This window comes from Camponotus vicinus, unplaced genomic scaffold (genome assembly GCF_025532165.1).
Source record: "Camponotus vicinus isolate PSW18456_S1 unplaced genomic scaffold, iyCamVici1.0 SCAF_7, whole genome shotgun sequence".
Lineage (NCBI taxonomy): Eukaryota > Metazoa > Arthropoda > Insecta > Hymenoptera > Formicidae > Camponotus > Camponotus vicinus.
In genome coordinates, this window is record NW_028141979.1 from 933,415 (window position 1) to 948,810 (window position 15,396).

At 44.5% G+C, this 15,396-nt stretch overlaps 1 long non-coding RNA gene across 1 annotated transcript in view; it reads right to left on the reverse strand.

The window, feature by feature from the left end:
- The window catches only part of LOC145974875 (uncharacterized), a 49,296-nt gene that overhangs the window by 19,602 nt on the left and 14,298 nt on the right, over window positions 1–15,396 (reverse strand). Inside the window, exon 2 of the long non-coding RNA XR_014439832.1 lies at window positions 5,667–6,068. This is a non-coding gene — a long non-coding RNA (uncharacterized LOC145974875). The remainder of the gene's footprint in view (window positions 1–5,666; window positions 6,069–15,396) is intronic.

Genomic DNA, 15,396 nt, shown 5'->3' on the forward strand with positions numbered 1-15,396 from the left:
TCCTGGAATAGAAAAAGTGTTCCCTCGTCTTTTTCTTCGTCCTCTGCATTCTCTCTCGTATTCTCGCTGTTCGTACCGCCGAGCCTGCTGCCCACGCACACTCGCGTACATAGGGGGAAGAAAAGAGAGAGGACCAGCTGGTGGCCCCGGGAAAAAGCGAGACAAAATGAAAGAAAGAGAAAGAGAGAGAGAGAGAGAGAAAGAGAGGAGAAGGCAGAAAGCGATGGAAGGATCGAAAGGATCGAGAATCGACGAGCGATTCGAGAAACGCAGCGGAAAGATTCCATAACGTCTCACAAAGAGAGCAAGCCATCGAGAGAAATTAATAAGCGGTCGCCACCGCCAACCACGTAGGCGAGGAGGAGGAAGGGAGAAAAGACAGGCGGAGGAGAGAACGAAAGACTTGGCGAAGTGAACGAGGAGAGGAAGAGAAAGCGAGAAAAGTAAACAAGCTGTGGGACGAATTGAAATTTTAAATACGCGTGCTTGTTCCATTTTATGGAGCACTTTGACAAACGCCTTCGAGCTACTCCTACGTTTGATTCTTCCAAATTTATTTTATGCGGATACGAAGCTAGAATAGGAGATTTACTTTTGACGATTCGAGAAATTATTCATTTCCGTTATTGAAATGTGGGATAACGCGACGTTGGTTGCTTTGAAGGATAAAAGGGCAACGGAGAGCGACGAGTCGCGTCGATAAGCCCGAGTCAATCGTCGTATTCGGAATTTAAGTGGACGAGTATCGGACGGATGGGATGCGCGGTGGCGAGGAAGATAGGAGACCGAAGGGGGTGCTGGAAGATGGAAGCGAGAGATCCATCGGGACGGACTCGACCGAGCAGTCCGAGGTCTGCGGGGTCCGAGGCATCCTTTAAAATTGGAATAATAATGTTCTTTCATCTCTCTGAACTCGAAACGATGACTCGACGGCTTTCAATATTGTGGGAACAAAAATCGGTTAGGAAGACGTCGGCCGGTTTCTCCTCCCTATTCGTCTTCTTCTTCTTCTTCTTCTTCTTCTTCTTCTTCTTCATCCTTGCTTCACCTCTTGACGAATAACGAAGCGACAGATAGAGGAAGAATCCCATCGCGCGAAGGACGACGTCGCGCGGAGACCGCGTCAAAGTTGAAAGATAACCGGATAAAAGTCGCTTTTGTTCGAGTTTACAAAGATCGGTTACACGTCCCTATACGTATGGCGCGAGATGAAGATGAGAAAGAAGAAAAAACAGACCGCGAGGTTGAATAAACCGAGATTCTTCGAGGCGAGAAGTGAACCTGAACTGCATCTGAAACTGGACCCGAGAACTGAATCTGAATTGAGCTGTTTATTTTGAAAGCGGTGCAAGTCCAGTTTTGAAACATTATAAATTTCAATAGGGGGGGAGGCTTTTAGTGCGCGCGCTCCCCGCGTTTTATAACTTGCGTGTTTAAATCCCGGGTATAATTCCCTTGAAAACACCTTTGAGAAAACGCATTGTCACCATTACGCGGTACAAAGAGCCAAGATATCATCTGAATTAGAATCTTATTTAGGCTTAATGCGTTGAATTACGATGACATTCCGATAGCTCTCTCTCTTTCTCTCTCTCTCTCTCGTGATGTGATAAATTATAATAAAGACAAACTATATGATTCATTATCTCGTCATTCGCTCAGCGGTACATAATAGTAATTACATCGGCGAGCGCGAGACACACACGATTAAAAGCAAAACGCGACGGAGTCGCGGAGGAAAGACGCGATTTATAATTAATAGCAGTATAGCCGAACGATCAAACGAGAGACAGAGAGAACGAGAGGGAGAAGCAACCTTAAGAGAGCAGGCCGGCCAAGCGGGGGAAGAGCAGAGGAAAAAATGACGCGAGTCATCCTACGGAGCATTAGATTGAGCTTGATTACGAGTAATTATTCCTACGGTTCGGTTACGTACGTCCTTATAACGTCTCATAACGAGGCCGGCGATCTTTGATCACTGCCACGATCGAGATGTATATCGTCGGTACGCAGCTACGTGCCGACCTTAAAGATCGATTATTGGAACCGCGAGCACCTCCTTTCCTCGCTCCTTTTGGGAAAGGTCACAATCGATCGCACACGCGGTTTCGATCAGCACGAATGTCTCGTTCGAGATTGCCTTCTTTCTCTCTCTCTCTGTCTCTCTTTTTCTTTTTTTTTTCACGACCGATTCTCATCCCCATGATCGATACGCGAGATGGAATTGTATCGATCGACGAGACCAGTCTCTCTCTTCGCGATTGACATTTCGTACATATACCTGACGGCAACTGTGAACGAATCTGCAAGAAGCGAGCGTTTGCGGAAAAAAGATCGGCAATCGCCTTCGGTGATTTCGACATTCCCTTCCCCTTCCTTCTCCCCCTTCCCCCCCGGGTCTCCCTCTTCGTTCGCATATCCCGGGGCGACGCGCGATGAATAACGAACTTCTTTTCCACGCCTCCGAAATGCTGGTGATTAGCCATGAAATATCGATTTTCGGATACGGAGAAATTACCAGGCTACGTCCTCGGCGGCAGAAATGGAGCGCGAGGCGATTGTGCTTCGTGCGCGCGTCAGAGGCGCGACCAAGCATCGACTCGATTATTAATTACATCATGTAAATGCTAGTTATCAAAGGTACCGTAATGAGAAGCGTTTGCTGTCGACGTCCGCTTGATATATTTCGCTGCGATCTTCACGGATAACTTAATGCGCGACGCTTGTATCATTCAACGAGAATCTATTACGACTCGCAGTCGCGGTGATGAAATTGTATTGTATTTTATTTTTAGAAGGATTAGAATTTTGCATTTTATTGGACGCGAACAAATCGAAATATCGATAGATAAGTGTGTTTTATCATATCCTAAATAACGCCAACTAGTGAGAAAAATAGTATACTTGAAATAATAATTTAATGAAAGAAATATAAAAGCACTAAAAAATGCCTGATGATTACTGATATGATGTATAATTATAGTCATATATGGTTTGTGAGAAATATAAAAGGAAAGAGAGAAGAGACTGTGTAAGAATCATAAGTTTTTCAATAATCGAAAAAAAAATAATTTAATAAAGATTTTTTTTATATACGAAATTATATTCCTTCAAGTAGTTGTCAGACACACACGATTCTCTTTCAATATTAAATATCCTCGTCAGTCATCGAACGGTCGAAGAGGAGAGATCTCGAAACGCGGTCCACTGATGAGAGTCGGCGGTTAGTCGGCGAAAAACGGCGCGGTGAGAAACCGATTTGAGAACCAGTCGCGAACAATTAAACGTCGCGAAAGGAGCAAAACGGGAGTAAGGAGCACGAAGAGGAGGAAGAGGAAGGGAGAAGGAGAGGGCGGCGGGTGGAAAGAGGTGCCGCGCCGCGGGAGAAGCAAGACGGAGAGAGCGCGGAGCCGAGGGAAAAAAAGGGAGAGAGAAAGGAGTCGAAGGGCGGCCGGTCGAAAGTCCGGGAGGGAGAAAAAAAGGATGAAAATCGCGGTTGTAAAATCCACGCGGGTTGCACCAAACGCAATTAACCGCTAAACCCGAATCCCCATAGGAGCCCCGGGATGGCGTATATAGGTAGAGAACTCGAACAAGGGAAGGAGATTGGCGGGACGAGGATAGAGGAGAGAACTGGATGAGAAAGGAGCAAAGATGGAAAGGAGAGGAAAGAAGGAAACGAGATGGACGAAGAGAAAGAAAGAAAGCGAGGGAGAGAGAGAGGGGCGAGAAAGAGAAAGAAAGAGAGAGGGAATCTGGCCCTCTCCCGACGACTGCTTTCGGTTTGGCCAGCCTTGCCAGCCCTTAGGGCTCCAGACGGAACGCTTTTAAAATTTATTGACAATCATAAATTTCGAAAATAAAACCTTATATTCCCGCGTGCGCGCGCGCGCTCATCGCCGCGCACACGCACTCGTATACGCGTCCGCGCACCATTACGAATTTTACACGCACGCGGGCCCGCTCGTATAGGTGTGCCAGGTTTGCGACTCTCGCGGAGGCTGCATACATGGCTGCAGAAAAGGTTTCGCAGACGCGAACGGCCTCTTTGCTCTCTTTCCTCGTCTCTCCGCGACTCGACGTGGCTCTCCGCGGCTCACCACCGGGTAGCAGTCTGGAATCGTTTTCTTTTGCGTTGCTCGTTTTACGGGGTGCCTCGAAACAAAAGAATTCGTTACGAATTTGCCTCTCTCCCTCCGCCCGCCCCGGAGGTTCTTCTCGTACCCTCTCTCGAACCGGCCAGACTAACGCGCAATTCCAAACGCATTCGGTAGCGCACGAAGGAATTTACGTACTTTTGTCAAAGATGCCCAGGAAAAGGAAATTCGTATATTCGAGTCGAATCATAATGACCAAAATTGTTAAAATCGAAGTCGAGACGATTTTAAACACATTTTTTTAACGTATCATTAATTTTTCTATCAATCCCCAAATAATTATACTTGCACCTTTATAATCATCGAATTTTTGTTTCCTCTTTTGTATATTTCTTTTTCTACACAGCTGGCTCTTGAAATTATTCACAATTATCTATGCGGCATCAATTTCCATTTCCTGCCCGCTGTTTATACCGCATGAATCGAGTCCCGATCCCACGTTCGGCTAAAGCAACTCCACTTTATTTAAGTACGTCGTCGCGTCGGTGGAATGCGATATGACTTCTACGTCCGCGATGAGTAGATACGGAACGACGTTTACCGGCGTCCGTCGATCGTCATCGATGCCCGGCTCCTCTGGCATATCGACTAGAAAGAAGGGAGAGAGATAGAGAGAGAGAGAGAAAGAGAGAGATCGTATCTCTCTCATGTTTGAGAATCGTTACTCGAATTGTTGCTCGCGGACCTTCTACGTGCCGCCTAGATTTTTAAACAAATCGAATTCCAGGCTGGACCGCTTATAAACACCGGCGTTTCTCTTGGTAAGCAGAGCCTGGTGAGCGAAGCGAGGCGTGACGAGACGCGGCGGGACGAGGGCGGAGGAGACAGTCCCGGAGATTGACGGAGGATGTAAAGGAAGGGGGGAGGAGGGTACGCGGAGGTTTATTATGCTAGCAAGCAAATTACGATCGAAATGACTCGCGCAGCCGAGCCAAGTGACTAATTGATTAGGTCCGTCGACGGATACGCGCGCTCGGTCGCGTCGATCGGAACTGGTTCTGCGGTTTCTTTCTTTGTGTACTCCTGAAATGAGATTATGCTTTCGGACGGTAGTTATTGTGTCGTATCGCGAATTACGACGGTAATCCCGGAGAGAATACCCAGACCCAGGATCAAGGCCGTAAAGCATGCGGCTACGAAAACGACGAGGAAAATAAGTAGTTGCCTCGCGCTTATAGGTTTCTGCTTAACGTTCGTGAAAATTACTCGCGATAGGATCATCGGAAAAATTTTATGTCTGCAACGGCCCAGTCTTCGCTGTAATTTAATTCCTAATTGTTTTTCCACTTTTATGTTTTCGTTCTAGTAGCCGTAATTCAAGTACAATAAATAGTGTAGCATAACTAGTACTCTTTCTTCTAATAGTAAACTGTATTCCTCTCTTTTAAAAATAAAGATTCCTCTTTAATACACGTTTCTTTTTCCCTTCTTTAAAATAGAAATAATCGAGAGCATAATACACTTTAAATGGCAGCACTAATGTATTCTATTATGTTTCGCAAAACTTACCCACGTATCCCACTGCGAGGAGTAACGCCTTTTATCGTTCTTTCTCGTCAGCTATTCGTGAAACGCAATTTCTGGTCGTGTCAGGAATTACGTTAATCCATAAAAGATCTTAGAGTCGAGACGAAGGTGGGGGTCGCCGTTGAGTCCAAGTAGAAGCACGAGCGATGGCACGAAAAGAGAGGGCGAATTCATCATCGGTCCAAGTCAGGAATTATAACGGAGCGATTCATCACGAGAGGCCACCGATCCGTCATGCCGATCCACGCGTGCGAGACGGTTTTTGAATATCCTGCGCGAACGTATATCTGTACATCTCGGTTAACCCGTGTAATATCCAGGGAGGTTTTTCAGCCGCGACCTTGAACGTAGTCACGAGAATCGTCGCTGAATATCGTAGGTATCCTGAAACAAGCCGCATATGCATATTATTTCACGAATTTTACTCGTGCAAAATTTGCATTTATGATAATCGAATTTGGCAATAATATATTTAATTAAAATTTTTAGAAGTTTAGAAGGCATTTTAAAAGTATATGAAATATCTTTATTTATAGAAAAAATTTATATATTTTTTTCATTATAATTTTGTTATATTTTCACATTAAACAACTGCAAAAATGTATTTAAAAAGTTACAAAGAAATTGTTAATTTTTGCATCCATGATTCTCTTTGTATGATATATAATGATGAAAATCTTAAATAAATAAACGAGCGAGTGGGGGAGGAATAGAGTCCCTTCTTCTGCATCCCCATCCCAAAACCTAACCGAACCCAACTTAAAATATTCAGATTCTATAGTTTTGTGCTTCCTGTACGCATAATAATAAGTTATTAAAATATTTATAAAACTAAAAAATTACCCTCGATCAGTTTTCTAATATAATGTCTAAATAGAAATCAAAATGGTAGGGAGTCGATCCTTTTCCATCACAATTCTTAATTATTTGGCAAAAGAAAGCTCCATGCAAATTTTTAGCCAAATCAGAGGTGAAAAAAGATTCTGATATAAAAATTTGTCGATTAAATTAAATATAACTTACACATGATACGACACGCATGACGATATATAAATTATATCATTACGAGACACGTGGGTATCGATGGCGAATAAATAGCGTTAAATATACTGCCAATCCATCCAATGTCTTCAATTCGAAATTGCGGCAGCGAAATAATTGATCGCGATCGATCGCCGAATCGAATCATAAAAGAGCCGGACGATATTTATCGCGCCATCTTTGTCGAATCATCGTCGGGTTTTCTTATTACTCCGCACATACTTGGCGACCGATTAAAACGGGCGACGTTGTCCATCGCGAGAGGAAGGCATGCGGCGCGCGTTTCGCGTCCGTACCAGGAAACGGAAATGACGTCACGCACGTTTATTGGAAGTGTTTATTTGCCCCGGGTATATAACCGCGATCTGTGTCGTATTCTGTGAACGACTCGCTGAAATCATGCCGTTCGATCTATGGATGAGTGACGACCGCTCGAGAAATCGTCGACTCTTTCGTTTTTAAGACGCGCCCCGACGTTGTTATTCTCTCCTCTATCTCGAACGTAGAGATTGTCATTACGATTGGAGGAACGTGATATTTTATATGGATTTTCTTTATCCTCGATAATTGGACGGCCAATGTCTAGACTGCTGTCTCGTCTCTATATCTACCCTCCTCTCCTCTGTTATTGACGTATTTTACATAATCATATTAATACAGTATTTAAGAAATCTATTGTGCTACCTAATTTGAAAAACACCGCATAATTCAAAAAAATTATAATTATTAAATGGATTCATTAAATTATCGAACGAGTTTCTTTCCTGTTCCGGTCTGGCGACTATATAATCGCCTTCTCGAATGCGGGGAAACGAACGCATGTGTGAAACGCGCGATACGATGTCTCCCGCTCGTTGAATACTTTGCAAAGAGTTTCGAATGACGTTTCAAACTAACGGAGGCCCGTTCATGGAACGTACGTGCTTTTCTGGACACTCTACACTTATAGGCGAGTAGTCCGGCATGAAAAAGAGCTCGCGCTATCGCACCGCTCGGGCAGTTTTGCAAAACTTTCGAAGGTTACGCGTCACCGCAAGACACGTAGATACTTTTTTTTTTTATCGAACCCTTTCTCGGTATTTCTCACGATAAACGTCACGTTGGTTGATCTAATACGATTAATAGCGCGCTGCGTAGTAATATTATCGTCGATTTTTATTATTTTTTTTTTTTTCAAGAAGTCGGATGCAAATTAGCATCATGATATTTTATTTCATTTTTTGTTCTGTACACGAAAATAATTTAGATAGACTGTGTAATTTTTCCTTCTCTCTCTTTCTTTCTTTTAAGTGATGTATAAACTCGCTGACAATAATTAATATAATTTGAAAATTTTTAAAAGGAGGAAACATACTTTTTTATTTTGACACAAATCATATGTGCAATTTTCCTGACGATGGTTCTTTCACCTTCTCCCATCAACGGTTGATGGCCACCAACCTTTTCCACATTCTCTAATTGACCACGATTCGCGATCTTGCACTCGCGCGAGGGGGAGGGGGAGGAGACGGAAGGAAACGGAAGGGAGCGGTCGATGGTCTTTAAGGCAGGGCGGGCGTGATTTTTGAAATTTCAAATCCGGATTTGCGTTGCAGATGCGGGGGCCCCGGGCAATGTCGCGGTCGCGGAGTATAATGTTTTCTTCTCAATTAAGCCTTAATTAAGTTAAAATTAACATCGTAGAACCTTCCCTCCTTTCCCCACGTGCCCTCCCAGAGTATCCACCTCGTGTCTTCTCTCCAGCTTTGGGTGGCCTGAACGGCGGTACAACCACCGCTAAAACTCTTCAATTCAACTTGTTGATTCTCATGAAGAGAGAGCTCGAGATAATTATTTATAAATCTAACTATTGCGTAATTTAATTTTGATCTTACATTCCTGTAAAAATGCAGTTGCTCTTGCTGATAAATAGCTGTCTTCTCGTATGAAATAAATTTTCAGACAATAGTCATCATATGTAATTAAATTTCACATATTAATACTATCGATTGAACTTGTAGCGAGCAGTTTTAATCTCTCGATAATTAATTATTCCGCTGCATTAACATATTGTAATTATCATCGTGCTTTTCTCTTCAACCCAGTACTTTCCTTTCTCTCTCTTTCTCCGTCGCTGCTCGCAAGATTGCAGCTTTTGTTCGAGATTGTACGAGCCGGTGGCTAGCACCACCGCGAAGGTGTCCACCATCACCGGCGCGTACGTGTGGTATGGGTTATACTGGGAATCGAAAGCCTTTCAGATAAACCAGCCTTCATTAGGGCGAGGATGATCGGACAACCCGATGCCCGGGCGTTGCTGCTACTGCCGTTGGTGCTCCTGCCTGCCTATCGGTGGTGCTACCACGACGGCGACATAGACGAGGATTGACCGTGGCATGAGTCCGGCAAAGGGAGAGAAAGAGAGCGACATCCCCGTGTGTGTCCTGATTCCGTGTCGCGAGTGCTCCCGTGCGTTGGTACCCATCGTGGGCTCTCGTGTCGCGCCGGAGGATTATGCTAAAAGGACACACAACCAGGGAGGAGCACCTTCGCGTAGATCCTGAATTAGGAAGGAGTCGCATGGGACTCGCATCGCTCGATTGCCGAGGGAGCGTCAAGTGAGGGAAATTTTCGAAACCACGTGGAATCTAAAGGAACCAAATTATGCAGCGTGAGCCATGTGATATACAACGAGGACAAGTGCGAGATGTTATCACGAACGATAAATGTAGGCAGCTGCTAACGCCTATATGCAAAATCCTAGATGACGGATCGTTCATCATCCATCATTCGAGCAACGCGGAATGTAATATCTGTTAAACCTAATTTACTCTAATGAAATACAAATTAGATGTACATTACAATGCAGTTTACACACTCGAAGGCTCATTTACATCGACCAACTACAGATGTAAAGTGTATTTAATATTTATAACTATCAGTCTCGAGGCCAATTTTAATTGAGTTTTGTGAAAGAGATATCTTTGGTAATTCGAATTTAGATATTTTCGACGATCAAAGCGCAAATGTCGGAAATGGGAGAGGTCGGATCCTCTCTCTCTCTGGTCACGTGCGGTTGGACAGCGATGAGTAATAACGCGTACGACGAGTAGCGGCGAAGGTAAAGTCAAAGAGGCGAGGTGGAGGACGAGACCTAGAGACTAGGGCACGAGCGATTTTCCCGCGAACTCCTCCGTTCCGCTTATACAACGACGGGAGGGAGACAGATTTTCAGAACGATTACGCGCTAGGCAATTTCCTCCCGCGCTGCCTGTCCTCGTCGTCTTGATCGTCGTCGTAAAAAAGGCAGCTTCGCCTCTCCGATTTTTATTCGATCCGCGCTCGTAATTCTATTGTTTTCACGGACTATTAAGTTTCCGGTAATGGTCCGCTTCCGGTTAAGCGAGGAGGCACGCTCCTCGTGGCCGAGCGTCTCGGAACGCGTCTCTCCTCGAATGCAGGAAAGGGCGCGCCCAAGCCTAATTCGGGCTTTAAAAGATTAAGGCGAGGCACGGCGCATCGTGCCCCCGGCACGACTCCTTCAACCTCCATTTCTATCGCGACCTCCCGTTCCACCTTTACCCTCTGGTGCCCCTCGCCCTCTGGTTCGGTCGGCTCGTTTATCCGGCAACGAGTGGGTATTTCGCTTCCTTTCTCACGTGTTTCCCGTATTCGGCGAATATATTTTTCATTCTTTCGTTTCTTTAATCCTCAGACTAGTGAATGAGCAGTCATCGGTGATCAATGAATCTATTCATATAATTATGATATTTATACGTCAGTTTAACCCTTTCGCTGCCGCGAAAAGTAATAAATAATATTATTCGAATAACGAATATATGTATAAGATTAGATAGTATTAAGTAATAGATTCTCCATCAATGGTATTATCAGTGCGTGCGATGAATTATTTATCAACGGCATTCTTTCGGATTTATTTCGATCATTCTTCGTCACGCTTCTTGTTGAAGGACATCGATCCGCGTGCCAGTTGGTTCATTTACAATTTTCCAGCGAGATAATCCGATTTGTCACTATCTTCCTACTGACTTTGAGCACGTTCAGTTTAACTGTGAAACATCATTTGCACCATCAATCGTCTTATTCTTTGTCGAGAATTTTCGGGGGAAGAGACTCTCTCCCCTCTCTCTCTTTCTCTCTCAGCTGATTTATTTATTCTTCATACTCGAGTTATACATACAATTAACAATTTAATGATATCCTTTAGAAAAATGTTTTTCCTTAATTTTTGAAGGTATTAAACATGGAGATGGAGCGAGTGAATTATTGATCAATCATGACGATAAGGATTATATCGATGCAAAGTGCGAAACGATTTGATTTTCAGCACGCAACACCGAGATCATTCATGCATTGCGACACGCAATAGCATCAAATTCTCGAGAAAGGAAAATGAGAGCGTGATCTAACGCACCGTTGTCTTCGCGTCCAAGCGTACACACGTCGCGTTTTGTGTACGTAAAAGCGCGAGCCATAGAGAGGAGGAGAAGAGAGACGGAGAAGGAGAGAGATGGAGAGAGAAAGAGAAGAAATGACCATCGAGACGAAGAACTAGAGGGAGAAATTTGGTGGAGGAGAAGCACGTGGGAGAGGGAGAGAAGAGGTCCAGAGAGGGAACGAGGCCTCCGGAGGCCTCCGGAGGCCTCCGAGGTTGGTCGGAGGTAACTCCGCCTCGCATCCGCCTCCAGTGCCCGATTGGATGGCAAATTCTCCCGCCTGGAGGCTCATTTGTTTATTAATGTTGTAATCACCCGCGTGATCCTCTTTTGTGCCGGCGTTCCTCCGTCTCCGCCGTCCGCGCCGTCTCTTGTCTCGCGGAATGCGACCAGTTTCGTCTCGCTTCTTCGCAAAGTTCCTCGTCCTTCGAGCGCGCCTCTCTCTCTCCTCGCGTGCGTGCGCGAGAAAGGGAGGAAGAAAAGAGAGAGAGAGAGAGGAAGACGGTTTGTTCCTCTCACCCTTCGTTTCTTCCACCCTTTCTTTCTTTCTCTTCCTTTCTCTCTTTCCCCCATCGAGCGGATTCCTCTTGTCTTCGCGCAGCTGTCTCCTACCCTCCCTCTCTTTCTCTCGTGCCTCTTCTCGCGTTCTCCACGGTGTTATCGCTCACGGGTCTCGCTCATTTTCCTCCTCTCCCTCGGAGCGGAGGCGCTTCTGCCCTTCGGTTCTCCTTCTCGGTGCTTCTCCGCGTGGTCCTTTTCCTTTTCGTCCTCTTATTCTCCCGCGGGTGGTTTTCCACCCGAGTTCACGCCAAGAGTATCTCTCCCCCTCGCAGCCACCGCCCCCACTATACCGCCGTGCCTACCTCGCTCTTCCCTTTTCCCTCGTCCTTTTTTGTCCCTGTCGATCGCGGTGTTCTGCGCTCTTCGAATTTAAACGCGAGTCGCACCGATGTCTCGTATCGTCTTCGCAAATGAACGAGAGGCGTGTTTTGATTTTATTGCGGCGCGACGATTGCTATTAAAGGCCTCATTTTATTCGCGTTGCCTGGTGCATGCGCGCCCTTTCGGCCGCTATGTTTTTTGTCACGGGGATTAATAGCCCGTGTGATGCTGCGTCACTCGCGGATACAGATACGGACTAGGCATCCCGATCTAGGATCTAGACGCACCGAGAGAGAAAAGTAAAAAAGAGAGAGAGAGAGAGAAAGGGAAACATCGACTAAAATCGTCAGTGGGTCAGAGTCTTTCTCGATTTTCTCTTCATTTTTTTTAGACTTTCCACCCCGTGCGCGCTTTCCGAAACTCGACGCGCTGTTTGTTTGAGCTGTCGCGGCGCGTGACGAGGCAGGAAATGTTTCGGAAATCGACGTTCGTCCGCGTTTACTCGCCTGACATTTGAAATCCAAGACACATCGTCTCGTACAGGACGATATCTCTCGCAACGTGCGACCAACCTTACTTCGTGCAGCGTAGATATCTAGCGGATATTCTTGGATGTCCGTTAAACGTCTCGCGATATCCAAATTTCTAGATATATTTATTGTAGTAATTCATTTATATTTACTATAGATATTTAAATATTTAATAATAATTACATAAATGTGTAAGAAAGAAAATTCGTTATATAAAAGTATAAAAATAAAATAAATATAAAAATTAATAAAAGCCAAATCGATTAAAAATGTGACTACTATGAAGAAACAAGGAAAATGACATTTTACTTTCTTTACAATCTTAATTGAAAAAACATGACCGGCCTCTTGTAACATTTGTAATTTTCATCTCATATTTTTATAATTTTTTATCGAATGAATTTCCATTGATTCTCTTTAATCATGTAATTTAATGATGGCTTAAGAAACACAAATGAGTATCGAAACGCTTTCAATACATTATTAAACTTTCATTTGACTTTGATGAAAACTTAATAATTTCTAAACATTATTCTTTAAACATAGCGATTTGGCCATTAATTAATTAAATATTTTTATTAATGATATATAATATATACGAAAAGAAATGTACGATATTTTGATCATTATTACGCGTCATTTGAATTAGAAAGTCGCATTCCTCGTTTTCCGACGAGAATGCGACTTGTACGACGTTCTTTCAGCTTTGATCAATTACCCGATCGGGAATCAATGGACGTGCGTGAAATCGAATTTTACGTGAAGACACCTCCGTCTTTGGATCGTTGTTAGTTAAAGGGGAAACGATCGACTAGGCGCCTCCTCGTGACGGTGCGGAAAACGTGCTCATTCCGATCTGTGATTTGCGAAATTAGAGACGCGTAGAAAATCGAGATCGCTCCTTTTCGCCCGATCGTCCCTCAATCGCTTTTCATCGGAGCCGACGATGGCGATTAACGTTGTTGTCCGCGGATTCATAATCGTCCGAGCGCCTATTATCGCCGTGTCAGCGCGGCGAGATCGTCGAGCACGACCGGCATTCTTCGGGTCGTGCCGCCGGTTATTACCCAGCGTGTACAACCCATTGTGCTCTTTCTTTTTCATCGAAAGTAATGAGCCACCGAGGCACGTGGTCATTAACACATTGGAATCGTAATTAACTGAAAGCGCGCGCGAGAGAGAGAGAGCGCCTGCTCCGATTATTCCTCGCGCGATCTCCTACCGAGTTAATGAATTAACGACTTTATTCAAATAAGAACTTTTTTTACGTAGGAAATACAATTTCAAACGCCCGCTGCGGACATTTTTCATTTCTAAAGAGAATCTAAATGGAAAGAATTTTTAACCCACCTTTAGATAGGAAAGCGATTTTATTCGGAAACGGCAGCTGGTTGCTTTTCTTGGCCAACAGACAGACAGTTGATTAGACAGCTAATTGTTTCTCCTAAATCTTCCTTAGATTATTGCATTTCTGTTTTTTGTAACAGCACTTTATTCAAGTTGATGAACTCTTGCTTTTGTTAATAATGATGCGATGGAATGTTATTCTACTGCATGTGATATTGTTTTCTCAATTTTTACTCCAACAAAATTTTTACTTTTCCAGCTATTGCAGTTACTGCAGAAACGCTTATTCCTTGGTTAAAGTCTCCATCTCCTCGCGCGGTGACACGACGTGTCCCAAATGTAGAATTCTACGGCGCAGGCAGACATGGCCGCGCCCCGCTTCGTTGTTATTCCGAAATGACGAATCATAATGTATATAATGCCCGTGCCTTTTGCGCCGGCAGTGTGTTGGTGCACGTAGGTGCACCTGTCGGTGAAGTCGTTTCATAGTAAGCGATATATGCGTGTTCTCTCTCTCCCTTTCTTTCTCTTTTTCTCTCAGTCTCGGGTGACCCTCCCCCTCGCGCATTTCCATCCTTCGTCGTATCTCCCTCTCTTCTCCTCTTTCGTCATTCTTTCTCCTTCTTCTTCCCTTCCGCTCGCTCTCGGACCATCGGTCCCCGATATCGGTCCCCGACTAGTACTTACACGGCTTATTCAAATGAACCGAGGATTGTCCGATGTATCTCGAGAGGCTAACTGGATTCTCAAAATTAAAAGGAAGAGGCCCCACCGAAACCCACGGACCTACGAGTGAACGCGCATCAAAGATCTATCTTGTCGCTTTCTTCTCCTTTTTTTTCTTTTCTCGCGCGCTTGCTCCGATCCATCCACATTCGCGCGTCTTCTTCGCTTTATCATTGACTCGTCTCGTTCTTGCTTCTCGCCGAATACAAATGTCACGTAGAAAAATACGTATGAAAATTGCAAGAGTGTAGCTCATTGAAAAGATAGAAAATTTCGTCTGTCTTTCCGTATCATTTAATGTACAAAAAAAGAGATTAAATGGAAAATAATAATTTTGTGTTAATTTGAGTTTTCAAAATAATTGTAAAAAGATTTATAGCCCCTATTTTCACCACTTTTGACGTTTCACACATACATGTAGGTATATAAAGATACTTTACGACTGCCGAGCTTAAAAGCGGGCCTCAACCCTGTCTAATGTACAAGAAGCAAAGTCAACGAAGGAGAAATTGCGTAACCGCAAACTACCAAAGAACGCAGCCGCGACATTAAGGGCGTATTTAGCGAGTTTTTGCCCCTATGATCTACCTTAGCGAGGGTCGAGCGTGGAAATCTCGTCCTTTCCGGATCCCTCCCGCTCGATGCTACGCGCAAAAAGGGGCATTCTTCTTCTTTCAGTCGCGGCGCCCGTTTGCACCCGTTACGAATTTCGGGGTCACCCGACACTTGCCGTTGACTTCGTGCACGCTT